This window comes from Crinia signifera, chromosome 6 (assembly GCF_055691185.1).
Source record: "Crinia signifera chromosome 6, ASM5569118v1, whole genome shotgun sequence".
NCBI lineage: Eukaryota > Metazoa > Chordata > Amphibia > Anura > Myobatrachidae > Crinia > Crinia signifera.
Window position 1 is genome coordinate 171,192,817 of NC_139222.1, and position 16,946 is coordinate 171,209,762.

At 45.8% G+C, this 16,946-nt stretch overlaps 1 protein-coding gene across 1 annotated transcript in view; it reads left to right on the plus strand.

Moving 5' to 3' along the window:
- Positions 1-3,699: 3,699 nt before the first annotated feature.
- Positions 3,700-16,946, plus strand: part of WIPI1 (WD repeat domain, phosphoinositide interacting 1) — a 53,159-nt gene continuing 39,912 nt past the window's right edge. The window contains exon 1 of the mRNA XM_083148113.1: positions 3,700-3,720. The gene's annotated coding sequence lies outside the window, so the exon portion shown is untranslated. The remainder of the gene's footprint in view (positions 3,721-16,946) is intronic.

Consider the following 16,946-nt stretch of genomic DNA (forward strand, 5'->3'; position numbering starts at 1 on the left):
ATCACAACAGACACCTGGACAGCTAACAGAATACAATACAAGAACCTCTGATTCATGCGTCAGCTGTAAACAGTGATCTATAAGGATTGTACACTGTGAGGCAATTCCTCCTGTTCGGAAGCCCCCCCCCCCCCCCCCCCATGTAAAATATGAATGAGACCCTCTTAGTACTGTCCCATAAATTAGTCAAGCTGTACTACAGACTTTGACAGCTGTAAAGAATACAAATCTGGTTTCACCAGAATAACAACACAAATATGGCTCCTGACTGGGCATAAGACAGAGTCATCCAAACAAGTAGCAAACACAATACTTCCCATTTAAGCTTATTAAAGCCTTGGACAGTTGCTTTCAATACCCTGTCCATTCTGCACAGCTAAACACCATGGCCTAGTGCTCTCTCATCAAGGGATACTATAGTTAAATAAGTAGTAATCCTCTTCCAAGTAACCCCCTTTATAAAGCTGGCATGTATAGGCCGGCAAAGATTGCAATAGCTGATAAGATCTTAGTGAAAATAAAAGGATTGTAAGAAAGGGTAGCATTATTGTGTATGTGGTTAGACATTAACCTCTAATGACCCATATCGACCAATGTATAGTGTTCATTCTCGAACCCGCCATCTTTGAAAACCCATGCAGTTCCTCTTCCCTGCCTGAGGTGTCGCTCTCTTAAGTAATGTTTCTAGCACAGGTCTGGTTTGCATACCAGTGCTGATATACAGACCACACTGTGCTAAAAACACCAGACAGCGGCACCCCAGGCAGGGAAGAGGAACTGCATGGGTTTTCATAGATGGCGGGTGCTAGAATTAACACTAAATGTAAGTGGTCATCTTCAGTCTGCACAGATATTATCCATTGATACTGGAAATGATCTCACAAAATAAATGCAGAAGTGTAAGCACAGGTCCTTAAGAGTTGACTCAAGAGGTGTGAGTATGGTTCATTGTGGAAAATGGAAATTTTAAATAAAATAGGTTTGAAAGGAGAAGTTTCTAGCAAAAAAGTGAGCGGTCAGAGAGCATATCAAGATTGAAAGGATATGGGAGAGTCTGATCAGACAAGGTTTTATATAGTTGAGTGAGGTGGATGTCTGAGACAGAGAGACTGAGGAACAGTATTATGAGATGTGGTTTGAGATGTATGAAGGGTTGGGGTATGTAAGAGCTTTTTAGGTTAAGGTTAGCTGAGAAGCATATTTAGACCCTCCAGCCAACTTATGCTTTGAAGCCTGACAATGCCATGTTCTGTTTGGGATTCCACTAGATAAAGAAAATGATCGTTTGTCAGCATATTTATTGTGGAATTATCTAGCAAGTAAAGTTCTGGTTTCTTTGACATTAACCTTTCAAACTTTCAGGGAATGGTTTTAAGGCAGGCCAGGTAGATATTATCTTCATCTTTTATTCCACTGAATGTTATGCGGCCAAGAGCTTACAGAACCCACTTGTTGGGTGTTTCACCTATAAAAGTCCCATTTTCCAGAACTACAATCATTCACTGGTACTCAGCAGCCGCTGGGACTTCTTCTCTAAGTAGTGTTAGCCAAGACTGCAGATACATATTGTGACCGGACACCTGCCCTTACGCTCTGGCTACGCCCTTCGGGTCCACAGATAGCGGTTCCTGGTCTCACGGGACCTGGCCAATAGGGTATTCCCTGTTACCGTCAGCAACCGCCTGTTACTGACTGTGCCCACTCTGCAGTGGGCGGGGTTATCGCTGCCACCACCAGACTCCTCCCACGTAGCATCTGGAACCACGGATACCGACTCAGGCCCAAACACTGGCACCTGAGTACTACCTGCTGGAATGTGTGTGTCGACACACGGCTGACACCCCCCGAACTGGCGTCGATTGGTTCCCCACTGGTCCCGGACCAGATCTCTGCTTCAGTAGCAGGCAGAGCAGAACTCGGAGACGCTGCATGCTATACCCAGAACAGCCGGAGAACGGAATTATTGCAGTAATTCTGTTGGTCGCAAGATGAAAGCAGTCGTCTTGGGCAATAGATGGTTTATTTACTCAAAGTAGAAGCTCTTAAAAGAGCCCTCTCCTAGATCTCTCTACGAGGTACAGCATACAGATGTTACAGCATGCAGATCAGGTAGATTGTACGAATCCCAGGCAAAACTGGTGCCTTTTTATCCAAAATCTACAGAGCACACCACAGGGGGTAAGCCCACCCTGTGGTCTTCAACCAATCAACTTAAGTGCATGAGACGTGCATGTGCTAGGCACATGCAGCATTGTCCCTATGGACAGAGGGGAGTGGTTACTCCTCTGAGCTACAGCCCACCTGAGGGGCCAGGTGTGGGTCTGTATGGCTAGGGGGAAGGTTTCCCTCCAAAACCTACTTCCAGGATTCTGCCAGGGGACTAGCTGAACATCTCTGGCTCAGACGTGAGCTCCAGAGATGGGCAGCCCTGATCCCCTGCCCGGGTCTTCTGCCGCCGACGGAGAGCCACATGGAGCTCCAAGGAACCACTCAGCTTGTTGGAAAGCTGATGTCCCTTGCTACCTTTCCCTGCAGCTCCCAGCTTGGAGGCCATCTGGGAAAGCATTCTGTTTTTGTGATAAAGTCTGGGGGAAACCCAGCAGACCACACAGGACCCTGGGCTCCCCTGGGACACAGCAGTACAGTAAGTGCATTTTACCTTCAAAATACATTTCAAATACATTATTTCCATTTTATATATTGTACCAAGCCTGTGCCCCTGCCCAGGCTTCATCCCCCTGCAGTACTGCAGCATGGGACCTGTAGTCCCAGCTCAGAGCTGCGCATACAATTTACAATACATTACATGTCAGTGGTTCATTTTCATGTGTGACAATGTGCAGTGTTTGTTATACATTGTGCCCAGTGCTCAGCACTGGACTCCCTTAGCCCTGAATCTCAGGAAAGCCATCCTGGCTGCAGGGGCTCCTTCTCCTGTGCTGGGAGCTGGCTATCTCATGCTCCCAGCCTGCCGAAAGCCTGCACACAGTTCAATGAAACAACCGACAACAGTCCACATTTGAATTTGGCTCCAAGCGCCCTTTGTCCAGATGGTGCCGCGGCAGGGAGGGTTAACCTTCAGTGCCGTGGCAGCCATTCACCACGTGTGCCGGGCTCTCCGGCCACACATATATTTAAAGGGAATAGGACACCCCAGAGACTATTAAAACTACCTACAGAAAACTCATGCAAGATCATTGAAAAGTTTGCTTGCCAGTTTTCGAAATAGCGGCCCTCTGGGATTCCAAGTGTGGGGGCTAGCAGACACTGGTATAGGGGACAGATCTAGTCACCATGAAACATACAGAATCATAGTAGACAGATCAATATGTCAAACATGGTATGAGAAATTAAACAGGATCAGGTCAGTTGATTAGCTGAGGTCAAGAACAATAAATTAGTAAATCAGTACAGATATGCACAAGGAACCACATAGCCTACAGTGGCTAGAGTAGGGTTAGTGAGCTTATACTCTGGCATTAGTCAGTGCTCAAAGATTCCCTTTAATAGAAAATAAATTACAATTTTGTGTTGAACATGATGTCATGTTTGATGCAGTCCCCTTTAAAACAGGATTGGCATGCATTGCCCTTTGGGATCCTGTTCATAGTACAGTGGGAGGACAAAAGTCAGTAGCAGAGAAGCACCAGCCATGTCACCATGACAGACACTGACCAGGCAGCCACATGCAGCTGTGAAAGGCCAATGCAGCCAGATCCGGTAAGTGAACCCTGGGTTCAGGCATGTGGTGACAGAAACATTGCAAAGTTTTGTTCAAAGAGCACAAGTTTATTCCAAAAATGTTTTATTAAACAAATCTCTCAAATAATATTTGAACAACAGAGAATTGATAAGAAATAAAAGTTTTTCTGCAGGCGTCAATAGACGCATTGTAGAGAAATAGGTACTTGTGGAGTATCACGGCTCCCACGACCTGCATCGTATGCAGATCGTATGCTTAAAATCGCATCGCATGCGATCAAATCGCATGCGATCGCACCCGATTTTGCACTGAAATGCATCAGAATGCATTGAAATGTGTATTAAACTTGTGAAATGCCCCCAAATGCCATTTTTCATAGTGCACCAACTGATGTGCAAGCTCTAAATGCTGCTGGCCGAGGGCATCTCGCAGCCACACATATTGTACTGATGTGCGAGCTCTGAGTGCTACTGGCCTAGGACATCTCACAGCTACACATATTGTACTGATGAGCGAGCTCTGAGCGCTGCTGGCCGAGGACATCTCACAGCCACACATATTGTACTGATTTGCAAGCTCTGAGCGCTGCTGGCCACGGACATCTCACAGCCACACATATTGTACTGATGTGCGAGGTCTGAGTGCTGCTGGCCGAGGACATCTCACAGCCACACATATAGTGCGCCACCCGAAGCGTGGCGAGCGCAGCGAGCCCGCGAGGGGCGGCGGTACGCGTCCTACGACCTTTTCATACCCCCACTATCCACGTCGGCGTGGAGTTGAGAATAGAAAGTGTGGCGAGCACAGCGAGCCCCGCGAGGGGACGCGGATACCTTCACAGCTATTTGCGTCCCCTCGCGGGCTTCACAGGTATCCGCGTCCCCTCGCCATGCTTCGGGCTCACTATTCTATTCTCAACTCCACGCCGACGTGGATAGTGGGGGTATGAAAAGGTCGTAGGACGCATACCGCCGCCCCTCGCGGGCTCGCTGCGCTCGCCACGCTTCGGGTTGACGTTGATAGTGGGGGTGGTGCACTATGAAAAATGGCATTTGAGGGCATTTCACTAGTTTAATACACATTTCAATGCATTCTGATGCATTTCAATGCAAAATCGGGTGCCATCGCATCGCATCGCATGGCATCCGATGCGATCGCATACGTTTTTTGAGCAAATATGCTCAAAAATCGTAATCGGGTGCCATCGCATCGCATGCCATCGTATGGCATCCGATGCGATCACATACGATTTTTGAGCAAAAATGCTCAAAATTCGGTAAAAATCGTATCGCATCGTATGCCACTACATATGGCATACGATGGCATACGATGGGAGCCGTGATACTCCACAAGTACCGAGAAATACTGCAGTTATTTCTAATAGCACCAGTATATTTCACACTAGAGATATAAATTCAGGGCTGGTGCTAGGGTGTTCAGCACCCTCCTACAAACTATAAATTGGCGCCCTCCCATACTTTACAATGGCACAGCGTACACCAAAAGAAAGACGTGTGATCTCACAATGATGGGACATGGCCACACAATAGTACTCCCATTCCAAATTACACCAAACAGTAGCACAATCTTATTCACCTTACACAGCACCAGTCAAAATCGTGAGAGTACGCGTCGAAGGCGCTTGGCAAAATAAAGGTGAGTTGCTTCATGGGGAAGGGCCATATAAAAGTACCAATAACCGTAACGCCCCGAGTACTCCTGCATATGCCCACAGTGGTAGTGCTGCCTATACATAATGGCAAAAGTTTCCGAAAGTAGTAGCACTGCTTATATATAGATAAGGCCCACAGTTAACTACTGTAGTAGTGCTGCTTATATTTAATGCCCACACTAGTTGCCGACAACAGTAACACTGCTTTTATATATATATATATATATATATATACTGTATATATATATATATATATATATATATATATATATATATATATATATATATATATATATATATATCTAGGAAATGCCCGGCACTCTGGTTTTCCTCTCGGATTACCTTGCTGCCCGTGCCTTCTCTGGTTACCTCTTGTGGGTCCAATGAATATGCGTAGAAGGAGCGGCACTGCGCAGACTGGAGTTTAGAATAAAAATCCTTTATTTAGCCCAACGGCGTTTCGGGGTATATCCCCCCGTCTTCAGGGACTTATAGCACAAACACTAATACAAACATATGCATATATATACGCTTGGACATAATTACAAAGTTAAAACATCTGGTGACTCACCTGCTCAGCGTCGCCGCCCGCTCCGGGTGCTTTCTCCTTCCTTCACCCGACGTGCATCATCCACGTAGGACGGCGGCGCCGAGCAGTGACATCACTGCACAGTAACAGCTTGGTTGCTAGGCTACGCGATCTCCATCTGAGAATAATAACAAAGCGCAGCCATTATAACGTTACCAAGGCTTAATCATATTAAAAAACAAATAAATGACAACATGAAACATAAAATTAAAAATGCTAAGCAGTCTGGGTGTTATAGGTGTAACTGCCTGTATTTACAGGCAGATGCATCCAGATTTTTTGAAAGCGAGGTACAATGTTATTAACATACAATTATCATGTGCCAGTCCGGGCTCAATAAATCTGGCCATTCAGCCCTGTTGTGGCCCTCTATTTTTATCATATGGCTAGAAGCAATACATTAGTGATCGGTCATTTAATACGTTTTAGATGAAACACTGAAGTCCTAATGTCTCATTAAGCCCCCTGGGTGCTATCGTGTCCAGGGAATAAATCCATTTACTTTCCCGCTGCAGCAGGGTTTTTTCTCTATTGCCTCCCCTTAATGTCGGGGGGACATGATCTATTATGATCGCCCTGATGCTAGGGATAGGGTGTTTTTTAATGGCAAAATGCCTGGCTACAGGCTGATCACTAGTACCATTACTTAACGCCTGTTTGATGGCACTCCGATGTTGGGCCATGCGTTCTCGGAATTGTCTCTGCGTCTTGCCCACATATGACAATCCGCAGGGACAAGTCAACACATATATAATATATGTAGTGGTACAGGTGACAGCCTGATTGATAGTGATACGTTTGCCAGTGTGGGGGTGACCAAATGTTTTACCCGGAATTAGTGTATTACAAGTGGTACACCCCAAACATCTATAACAACCCGTTTTGCGGGTCAAAAAATGAGTGTGCTAGCTAGGCAAGAGACGGTTATTTTTAAGGGTGGGTAGTTCTTGATCCGAATTAATCATAGGCCATCAAGAACTACCCACCCTTAAAAATAACCGTCTCTTGCCTAGCTACACTAGGGGCGCCAACATTAGGGATAGGGTAGTCAAACTGGATATTACACCACTCATGAGAAGGCAGCACACTCATTTTTTGACCCGCAAAACGGGTTGTTATAGATGTTTGGGGTGTACCACTTGTAATACACTAATTCCGGGTAAAACATTTGGTCACCCCCACACTGGCAAACGTATCACTATCAATCAGGCTGTCACCTGTACCACTACATATATTATATATGTGTTGACTTGTCCCTGCGGATTGTCATATGTGGGCAAGACGCAGAGACAATTCCGAGAACGCATGGCCCAACATCGGAGTGCCATCAAACAGGCGTTAAGTAGTGGTACTAGTGATCAGCCTGTAGCCAGGCATTTTGCCATTAAAAAACACCCTATCCCTAGCATCAGGGCGATCATAATAGATCATGTCCCCCCGACATTAAGGGGAGGCAATAGAGAAAAAACCCTGCTGCAGCGGGAAAGTAAATGGATTTATTCCCTGGACACGATAGCACCCAGGGGGCTTAATGAGACATTAGGACTTCAGTGTTTCATCTAAAACGTATTAAATGACCGATCACTAATGTATTGCTTCTAGCCATATGATAAAAATAGAGGGCCACAACAGGGCTGAATGGCCAGATTTATTGAGCCCGGACTGGCACATGATATTATATTGCCAGTTAATTGTATGTTAATAACATTGTACCTCGCTTTCAAAAAATCTGGATGCATCTGCCTGTAAATACAGGCAGTTACACCTATAACACCCAGACTGCTTAGCATTTTTAATTTTATGTTTCATGTTGTCATTTATTTGTTTTTTAATATGATTAAGCCTTGGTAACGTTATAATGGCTGCGCTTTGTTATTATTCTCAGATGGAGATCGCGTAGCCTAGCAACCAAGCTGTTACTGTGCAGTGATGTCACTGCTCGGCGCCGCCGTCCTACGTGGATGATGCACGTCGGGTGAAGGAAGGAGGAAGCACCCGGAGCGGGCGGCGACGCTGAGCAGGTGAGTCACCAGATGTTTTAACTTTGTAATTATGTCCAAGCGTATATATATGCATATGTTTGTATTAGTGTTTGTGCTATAAGTCCCTGAAGACGGGGGGATATACCCCGAAACGCCGTTGGGCTAAATAAAGGATTTTTATTCTAAACTCCAGTCTGCGCAGTGCCGCTCCTTCTACGCATATATATATATATATATATATATATATATATATAATACCCACAGTTACTGACAGTCATAGCGCAACCAATACTTTACATAATGCCCACACCAGTTGCCCACAGTAGTAGCACTGCTTATAAGTAACGCCCACACCAGTTGCCTACAGTAGTTAATGCTGCTTATATGTAATGCCCACATAAATTACTGACAGTAGTAGTGCTGCCCATATGTAACGCCCATACCAGTTGCCGACAGTAGCAGGGCTGCCTATACATAATGTCCACACCAGTTGCTGACAGTAGTAGCCTATACATACAGATGGAGCCAGCCTGGTCTTTGCAGGGGATGGCGGAAGAATCGCCAGCCGCCATCTGATCTGCGCACGAGATGCGCGCGTCCCCTTCCGACGGCGCTTCCCCAGGGTCCCCGTCGGCTTGCTGGCGTTCACCCGGGGTCTCCACCGCCTCCCCCAACCCTGTCCATCTCTCTGAAGCGGAGACGGACAGGGTTCTCGTCGCCCGGAAACTGAGACGCGCATGCGTGTGAGACGCACGCACGTCTCAGTCAGATGGAGCGCCTCGCCGCTGGCGGATTGCCAGCGGAGACAAACTGGCGATTCACCAGCAAGAGGGAGGCCGGCTCCATCTGTATGCACAAACCAGTTGCTGACAGCAGTAAGCGCTGTCCATACATATATCCACATCAGTTGCCGACAGCAGTATCGCTGCCTATACATATGCCCACACCAGTTGTTGACAGCAGTAGCGCTGCCCATATGTATGCCCACACCAGTTGCCAACAGTAGTATTGCTGCCTATACATATGCCCAGACCAGTTGCCTAAAGTAGTAGCACTGGCTATACATAAGCCCACACCAGTTGCCAACAGCAGTGGTGCTGCCTATACATATACCCACACCAGTTGCCGACAGTAGTAGCACTGCATTTTATATTTATATATATATACATACATATATACATACCCACAACCGTTGCCGACAGTAGTGGGCTCACATTTTACTAACCTCGTCCAGGGCACTTTAGGCTGGCAGCTCATCCTCTCCTACTTCCTTTTTTCACCAGTCTTGCTCCCCTGTAGCCCTGCCCCATCTGTCCCGTGTAGCCCTGTCCCCTCTGATCGTGTAGCCCTGCCTCTTTTCAGTCCCTGCCACTGATTAGGTGTTCAGGAGCTGGGAGGGAGCTCTGTGCTGCTAGCGCCACTGCCTGTCATGCAGTGTGACAGGCGCAGTGGCACCTGGCAGCCAAATAGGACAGCAGGGGATGTAGAGCATGGAGAGCGCCTCCACTGCTCGGCGCCTCCCTGCACTGGATCCTCTGCTGAGTGGGTAGCGCTGGCCCTGTATAAATTATTATGGTTTAAAAGGTTTCTGCATGCATAAGTAAATGTCTTGTAGAAAAATATTGTTCGGCACGGTGGGTCACAGAACTCAACGTTAACCGATCTTTGCTCGGCGTCTACTGAAGATGTTTTCGGTCGGGGCTGGCAGATTCTCTGGGTTTCAAGGTGTTGTTCATGAAACGCATTAGTATATAAGCCCTTATTTAGAATGCCATAGTATGTAACAGCATTAGTGGCGTACCTACTTTCAAAGTCACAGTGGCAGCAAAAAAAAAAAAATTGCTTTGGACCTCCAAGTAAGGGCGTGTCCTCATAGTTTAATCCCATGTTTTAATTACTTTGGGAGGTTGGAGATGCTGGGCTGCACACAGGAAGTAGTCAGTCTGCCGTGCCAGCTCCTACACTGTGACAGGAGCTGAGTGTTGCATGTAATGCTAAATTACAACACTCGGCTCTTGTCACTGAGGAGGTGAGGTGACACTCAGGTGTGGCCTGTACCCCCATAGTGATGCCACTGAACAGAATACCAATTTATCTACCATCTACCCATTTTGTCTGAGACACAAAAAACACATCGGCAGTAGAAGAGAGATACTGGCTCATGTTGAAAGTGTCTTATTCAGAATTGCTGTTGCCATCTGACCCCAGAGAGTGGCCACTTGCCCGCTTACTCATACCCCTTTCACATTGCAAAAATAACCCGGGTAGATCCAGAAGAGCCCACACTGCAAACGGGTTGCTGTGCAGTGTGAAAGGGTAACCCAGTCTCCAATTAGTGGCACTGAAAAAAAAAAAAAATCACCTGTTTTCTGATCTGTATTCGATGCTTTGAAAAACCAATCTTCAATAGACACTCCCATGTATATAAAATAAGCACACACATACAAATTCAATATAGTGTAGTAAGTCAATACATTTAATATTTATAAGAGAAAATGCCCAGAAGGCCTAAAGACTATCATTCTTTTTGAACCGGCAGAGACATGTATGGTCTTAAAGGAACAATCACCTTGTGATCCATACAAAAAAATTAATGCAACCCATACATATGTGCGATCGGATCGCATCTTGTGTGCTATAGTGCCCCCTTTGCAGCACCTGATGTCGCATGCCACCTTGAAATGGCACATCGGGTGCTGGAAGAGGGCGTGATGTAGCGCAAGAAGCGCTAATAGGTGGCGGGGGTCAGTCAGCAGTGGCGGCAGAGAGATAGCTCAGCCAATCAGAGGGCTGCCCAGTGTTGTAAACACTTCTGCCGCCACCGCTGACAGACCCCCGCCACCCGCTAGCGCTACTTCTTGTGCAACAAAAAGCCTCCCTCTGCCCACCGTCTCCCACGCCGCCAGCGGTCCCTCCGTCCCCCTCCCCGCGCCAATGAAAAAGCGTTCCCTCCGCCCCACACCTGCGGATTGCATTCGAGCATCGCATGTGGTTAAAAACCACATGCGATCGCTCCTGTGATTCGATAGATATTATGTGCAGCACATAAGATCTTGAGACCCGACATTCGACCGGTGTGCCCGTGCATCGCGTCAAATGTCCCCTTAAAAATGCATACAATCATTAGATTTATCGGCCAGATGCGGTCGAAATTGAATATCTCACATGTGTATGGGCTGTATAAGACTGCTCACTTTGATGCTTGCACAACAAAGATTGAAAATGCTTATCAATGTTTCTTTGGGTATCCTACCATCTGGTGTCCGGTCTAGAGATCACACACAATCCCCACATGTATATTAGTTAACAACATGCTGCTTACATACAGTGCATCTGGAAAGTATTTACAGCACTTCACTTTTTCCACATTTTGTTATGTTACAGTACATCATTATTCCAGATTGGAATAAATTCATTTTCCCCTCAAAATTCTACACACAATACCCCATAATGACAACGTGAATAAAAAATTTGGAAGATTTTTGAAAATTTATTATGAATTAAAAATGAAGTAATCACACACCAGATAACAAAATAACAGTAATCAAAAAACACACAATTTTCAAGTATAGCCAAATAGTCACCAATGTACCCAGTAATGTGTAATAAGAGGTATCGGGTAGGTCCTATTGCACCACATCAACGTGTTTTGACTACTACTCAAGGTAATGGTGCGTATATACACTCAGAAGATATTTATAACTAAAGGGATACTTTCTCAGTATTGGATGAGTTTCTAAACTTCACTGAAAGTCATTTAAACAATATTCTCCACTATCTATTGCAATTTACATCCCACCAGTATTATAATAAAACACATATGTAAATAAATCGCATGGAAACTTCCAGGTCCAGGCAGGTGATGGACAGGAAGCGATAGCCAATCAAATTTGTCCTGGGTTTGATGGTTAAAGCTCATCCATCAGCCTCTAGTTTGTAAATAGGCTTGTGCGTCATCACGTTTTGCTAGAAGTTACGCCTGTGTTCCACATGGGGGAAGTTCACACCTCACAGGGCTGATGCAGACATTCCTGTGTGTGCCACATGGTGTCTGCATTCCACATAATGGAATTACGTTTCACATAGAGGAGACATGCATCTCAGGCGGAAGTATGCATTCGACATTGCAGAAGCCCATGGGGATATAACTATTACTCATTATACCTGAGGTCTTCAACTTCCAATCTACATACGATCAATAATCCATATGAAGTTACACTCCCTGAAAATGGTCATGAAACATCTGAATTTTTACAACCACTCCCCTTACCACATCCAAATGAGCGATGCTTACAAACATGAGGCCCTTAGGAATATATCCCGACATGACCCATTTCACAAATACAAAATGCTCTGTTAGTGGACCTGCTCTTAATTTATGACTGCCATCAACTATGTTAAAATAGTTGGTACTTGTTTCCTAGCACGGCCACAACGATCATGATCGTGGGTATCGTGAGTAAAAATCGGGGGCAAGTAGTTTACGCCACCCCACGATCAACCCGAACCCGAAGCGTGGCGAGCGCAGCGAGCCCGTGAGGGGCGGCGGTACGCGTCCTCTGACCTTTTCATACCCCCACTATCCACGTCGGCGTGGAGTTGAGAATAGAATAGTGTGGCGAGCGCAGCGAGCCACCGAGCCCGAAGCGTGGCGAGCCCCGCGAGGGGACGCGGATACCTGTGAAGCCCGCGAAGGGACGCGTTTACCTGTGAAGGTATCCGCGTGCGCTCGCCACGCTTCGGGCTCGCTGCGCTCGCCACACTATTCTATTCTCAACTCCACGCCGACGTGGATAGTGGGGGTATGAAAAGGTAGGAGGACGCGTACCGCTGCGCTCGCCACGCTTCGGGTTCGCGTTGATCGTGGGATGGCTTAAACTACTTTTGGGGGGACATTTCACTGTTCAGGGGTGTTTTTGGGGGTTTCTGGCCCATTTACCATTGTTCCCTATGATGATTTGGTGAAATTGAGGCATTTAACATTGTTTCCTATGGGAAATCGGGGGCATCGCGGGTAAATTGAGGCATTTAACATTGTTTCCTATGGGAAATCGGGGGCATCACGGGTAAATTGAGGCATTTAACATTGTTTCCTATGGGAAATCGGGGGCATCGCGTCTGGACCATTTAAGCCTTTTTTTAGCCGCATACGACGCGATTTTGACTTTTTTCAATGCATTTCAATGGGAAAATCGGGGGCATCGCGTCGGTCGCGTCGCAGACCACTAAAAATTACACCCGATGCCCGCGATTGTGGCCGTGCTAGGAAACAAGTACCAAATAGTTAATTGATTATACAGGTGTATCAACACATGTGATGACAATCATAAATTACGAGGGAAGTCCAGAAACAGATCATTTTGCCCCTCCTGAGATAGGTCATGTCGGATTGCATGATATTGGCACGTGAGTGTAGAAAAATAGGTTGTCAATTAATAGGTGTACATTTCCTAGGTTGACCCTAAATGATTGACAAGGGTGATGTGGGAAAAGTCAAGACAAACAATCGTCACTGAATAATTTTTGACATAAGATTTTAGGTTTTTTTGTATCAATTTGTAGATTTCAGCACATGAAACCCCAATTTGTGTACTGCGTTCACTTTTGCTCAGTATTCCATGGGCAGGTACATCACACTTCTTCTGCAGATCTTGTTCCCAATCCTAGTCCATGTAGATGGTAAAGTATACATTTTTTTTTATTAAACTGCATTAGAAAAATAGGTAGGTTGTGCGGATGACTGTCATGTTGACCTTTTACACATGTCAACTTTTTGGCCATGTCGACATTTTGACTGTTGATCTATTGGCTGAAACTGGTGGTGTTTGGCTACTTTTCACCAACAGCAAAATAGATATCCCTGTCATTATGGATCTGATTCAACATGGATAGAATGTGATTAGCTGCTCGATCCATAGCAATGCATAAGCAGGAGGTGGTGCATACCACCTGCATTTTTTAAGTTCTAAAAAACTGATCACATTGCAGTTCTAGAATAATATTGCAACCATCGGCAATGTTTCATTGTGACCAACAGTGCGACCTTCAGGCTGCCTGCCACCTGGTGTCTGGTATGGCAAAGTAAAATGGGCCACAGTACATTGCCTCGCCACTCCCAGAAAACTTTTCTGTTTAAGATCATTGCAAAATGAAAATAGAGTGTAATTGGTGGCCACCCAGTATCCCAAAATGGACTCCCAGAGTTAAGTACAGCGCACTGTTTCTGGGTTGTCCATGAAAATAATGGGTGTGGTATAGGGGTCCGACAGTTGGGATCCCGACAGTCATTATCCCGACTGGCCGGACCCAGACAGCATGGTGAGTGCAACTAAGCCCCTTGCGGACTCGCTGCGCTCGCCACGCTGCGGGCATGGTGGCTCGTTACCTATTCTATTCTCCCTCTATGGGGGTCGTGGACCCCCACGAGGGAAAGTAGCAGGTGGCCGTCGGGAACCTGGCTGTCAGCGTTTTGACAGTTGGGATCCCAACGTTGGTTGAATGAAGTGTTTTGACGTCGGGACCCCGTCCGGCACCCGAAAATAATTGCAGTACTAAGTACAAAATGCAGCAGCCAGGCTGTTAACCAACCAGCCCCATACCACCCTTTCTCCACTTTCACTGGTTGCATGTCAGGGGCAGATTTAGTAAGCTCAGTGAAGTGATAATGTGACTGGTACTTTATCACCGGCCAATCAGCTCGTAACTGTGAAGTTACAGGCTTGGTTTGAAAAATAGAAGCAGGTAAATAGACAGGAAGAAGCTGATTGGCAGGTGACAAAGATCAGACACTTTATCAATTCACCAAGCTTAATAAATCTACCCCTCATTTTTAAGATTGGATAACTGCCAGCCCAGCCTTACATGCTCTATATATACACAAAGCTTCCTCATTCTTCTATACTCCAACTTGCTTAAGATCCACAGATGATGGACTTGTCATACTAGGAGTGTTTGTGGAAATTCTTCAGTGGATGGAGCTGGTGATGCGGGTGATGATGAAACAGAGAACTTAGCTGGACGAATGTAGCACCGATGCATATATTGATTATCGTAAGAGTTGGCAAAACTCTTGAGCAGGAGCACAGAGTCTAACTCCACAGCAGTTTTCACAAAGGAGGTTTTGGCCTTAGCTGCATCTGGAAAGCAGGTCACAGCCCCCTGCTGGAGTACCCATCAATAACTGAAATATGGGCAATGGTCTGGAGGGTGTTTACAGGAGTCACAAAAATACTCAGCAGACTGGATCGCGATCTCTGGTGAAGGTCTGACAGTCTAAATAGGAGATGGGTAGAATATACAGCTGGAGGTAGAATCCAGGGATGCCGGAATATATAGCTGGCGGCAGAATCTGTGGATGCTTCTAGTTGCTTCAACTACTTAGGATTTATAATGCTCAGAAACCTATTGCCCCTGACTGTACCACTCATCTCATTACTCAATTTATTAATAATTAAAATCCTCCATAATTAAAAACGTAACCCCGTTATGCACCTTTTTCTATTTCCAGTAGGAGTTGCACTTCTTCAGACTCACTTATATCTGGCAGTTTATAGCATGCCCCTATCAGCAACTTTTTTGGACATTTACCTCCACCCATAATGTCTCTGCGCGAAACACGTCCAACCTTGACAATCTGTCCCTATTTCTTCCCGCCTCAGGAGAACAAAACACCAGGAGCACAATCTCCTGGTTCAAATGGAAGTCTGAAAGGACTTTTGGCAAAAAGCAAGGATTATACTCACGATAATACCTTTTCTTCGGAATACTTCATGGCATTACATTGGGTTTATCCCCTTCTCTCTCCCAATTAGACAGGTAGTTTTTTCCCCTAGGACCCAGCTCCTCCTCTTCCTCTTGCTATATAACCGAGCACCTCCCCTTAGACCATAGTCTTTTGAATGTCTCCGACCCGATCCTAGGGAAAAAACAGAAACAGGGAGGGCTAAAAAAATATGGGCTGCCATGAAGTATTCCGAAGAAAAGGTATTATCGTGAGTATAATCCTTGCTTTCTCCTTCATACTTCATGGCAGCCATTACATTGGGATGTACCAAAGCAGTAGGGCGGGATATACAATACCTCAAGCTAGCGCTTGTCTTAGGACCTCACTTCCGAAACGTGCTCCTGCCTCATCCAGGGCATAATGCTTGGAGAACGTATGCAGAGATTTCCAAGTAGCAGCTTGACATATCTCACTGACCGATACGTTCGCCTCTCTCGCCCAAGAAACCGCCATTGCCCGTGTCGAGTGTGCCTTGATACCCTCCGGGACTGGACGTCCTACTTTCTTGTAGGTAAAGGAAATGACTTCTTTAAGCCATCGTGAGATTGTCTGTTTCGCTGGAATGAATCCCTTCTTCGCACCTTGCGGAATCACAAACAAATTCTCTGTTTGCCTGAATGAAGCAGACCTATCCATATAAATTTTAATGGCTCTGACCACATCTAATGAATGCAAATTCTCTTCTTTTTTATTTGAAGGATTGGGAAAAAAACAAGGTAAAATAATTTCCTGATTTAAATGAAAAAATGACACCACTTTTGGCAAAAAAGAATTCTTAGTCCTCAGGACTACTTTATCCGGGAATATCTTCAGATATTGCTCTTGAATGCACAGCGCCTGGAGCTCACTAACCCTTCTGGCGGAAGTGATTGCTACCAGAAACGCCACTTTCCATGTCAAAAACTTAAGGCTTGTTCTGTCCAACGGCTCGAATGGAGCCTCCATAAGCCCATTTAGCACCAAGTTAAGATCCCATTGAGGAACCAAAGAACGGACCCTAGGCCGGATCCTCTTGATGGCCTGACAGAACCTTTTTACTAAAGTATGATCTGCCAGCCTTTGGTCTAATAGCACACTTAATGCCGAGACGTGCACTTTTAGGGTAGAAACTGCTAACCCTTTGTTGAAACCGTCACACAGAAACTGTAGCACATGAGAGATGGATGCATTTGGAAACTGAAATTTGCCTTTAGACCAATTAGCAAATATCCTCCAGA